The sequence below is a fragment of the Penaeus japonicus genome, unplaced genomic scaffold (genome assembly GCF_977035675.1).
Source record: "Penaeus japonicus unplaced genomic scaffold, GWHDUDI00000001_assembly GWHDUDI00000028, whole genome shotgun sequence".
Lineage (NCBI taxonomy): Eukaryota > Metazoa > Arthropoda > Malacostraca > Decapoda > Penaeidae > Penaeus > Penaeus japonicus.
Window position 1 is genome coordinate 13,073,989 of NW_028234430.1, and position 2,500 is coordinate 13,076,488.

General features: G+C 28.8%; 1 protein-coding gene across 1 annotated transcript in view; it reads right to left on the reverse strand.

The window, feature by feature from the left end:
• Window positions 1-2,500, reverse strand: part of LOC122247740 (uncharacterized) — a gene marked incomplete in the record, with an annotated part of 457,699 nt that overhangs the window by 276,772 nt on the left and 178,427 nt on the right.

The window sequence follows — 2,500 nt, forward strand, 5'->3', positions numbered from 1 at the left end:
TATGTACATAGGGAGGGTGAGGTTTAAAGATGTTGTGTATGCATGTATGTATGTAAAGGGAGGGGAGGGGGGGTCTCCGAGAGATGAAACTGAAAACTGAGACTAAAACACATTTGGTTTAAAAAATGATTACATATACATGTGTCATAAAGCTTTGTTATATACTGCTGAGCCGAGTTCTTTGATGAACCAAATCATCATTTCAAGAGATCATAAGAAAAGAAAACAAGAAATAGACAATATATGCTTACAACGAAGCATAGAAAACACCAAGAGAATGAACAAACGACTACTGACTAATTAATATAGAAACTTAAAGTACACTTCTCGTTAGTTAGGAGACTATGTGTGTACGACTTTGGGGGGTTGGTAGGGAGAGAGTAGAGAGGGGTAATGTGTGCATGTGTGCGTGCGCAGTGGGAGGGGGGGGAGGGGGGGGGTCCACATTAGCCTGGTTAGGATACTCATTTATTCATATCACCGCATTTGTAAATGTTTCAAGCTCATATCTCGACTTGGTACATTTCAGTGCTGTGTGTGTGTGTGTGTGCTTGCTTCCTGTGGGTGAGTCATTAGATTCGTGTGTTGGATTAACCTGCAAAGTTATTTGTATCATTATACTTATTTTTTTCTGATATGATCATTATTATTATTATAATCATGATGGTTATCATTGTTGTTATCATTATCATTATTACTACTTTGACTAAGGTAATTACAATGATAATAAGAATATTAACAACAAATGGTATAGTAATAATAATAATAATAACAAAACAATAAAAAATAATGATAACATGAATTATAATAATAATATCAATGATAATAACAATGAAAAAAAATATATATAGCATTAGCAACAACAACATAGACTGTAACACAGTAATAATGATAATAAAAATAATGAAAGTAATGATGATAATTTTAATGATAAGAGTGATGATCATAATAATAATGATTAAGACAACAATGATATTAATAATAATAGTGATGATAATAATAATAATTATGATAATTATTATAATGATAACGACAATCGTGATAATGATAATCATAATGATAACAATGGCAATGATAAAAATAAAACAATTACAATGAAAGTACTATTACCAATACTAATAAAAATGGTAATGGTGTTAATGATGACAATTGTGATAATAATAATAATGATAATAATAGTATAATGATGATAGCAATGATAAAAGTGATAATAATGGTAATGACGATACTAATAGTAGAGATGGAAATGATAATGATAATAAAAAGGATTATCATAAAACAACTATAGCCCGACAAAGAGGATAATGATGATAATAATGATAATGATAATAGTAATGATGATAATAATAATGATAATAATAATAATGATAATGATAATAATAATGATAATGATTATAATAATGGTGATGATAATGATAATATTGATATAGATAATGATAGAATAATGGTAATGATGATAATGCTTATAATTATCAATTATGATATTGGTAATTTTGATGAGATTATCAAAGGCTATGATGATAACTATGGTGATGACGATACAAATACTAATAATGATGATAATATAACTAAGGATAGCGATATTAATCATAATAGGGATAAGAATAAAAATGACAATAAAAGTAATAATAATAATGATAAGATAATAATAATAATTATAAAAAAACAAAAATGTTCATCCTCACAGAACATTCGCAAAATAAATGAATAAAAAAATAAAATAAAAAAAGACAATCAATTATTAAGAAAAAAAAGGAAAAAAACAACAGTGAAAAAACACTCATATAATTAAATAACTCCCAAGGTCATCCACTCGCAGCCGAAGGTCAAACAATGCAGTCACCCCTCGCAGGGCTCGCCACTTCACCCAGCGTGGATAAACACCATTAAAATTTCATCCAATTACTCACACCAATACGATTGATTGATTGGCTCTCCTTTGAAAAGCGGTTCGAACGCGGCTCGTCTGTAGCAATATACTTTTTTATTCTTTATTTTTTATTATTTTTATTTTCTCTCTTTTTTTATTTTTTATTTTTATTTTTTTTTTTTATTTTTTTTTATTTTTAGAGTGTGAGATTTTGGGAAAATTTGACACTGTTGATAAGATAACTACTCGTGAGCTTATCTTGAGTAAGCAATCATAATTAGTTATCGTTTTCAGTCTTATCGTAAAATCTATAATTGCTTTTGGGGTTCCGCTTCCGGGTTGTGGTCTGGGTGACACTTGGATGAAATTATGAAGAAATAAGGATGATGATAGTGGTTAGGATGATAATGATAACATAAACAACAATAATAATGATGATGATTATGATCGATAATAAGTTATAACTGCAATAAAATGACATTATTGACGGTAGAATTTACAATATGAATATAAATCTTATATTTAATGATGAGGATGACGATGACGACTATAATGATGATGACGATGATGATGATGATGATGATGATGAGGAGGAGGAGGATAATGATGATGATGATGATCAGGATCATG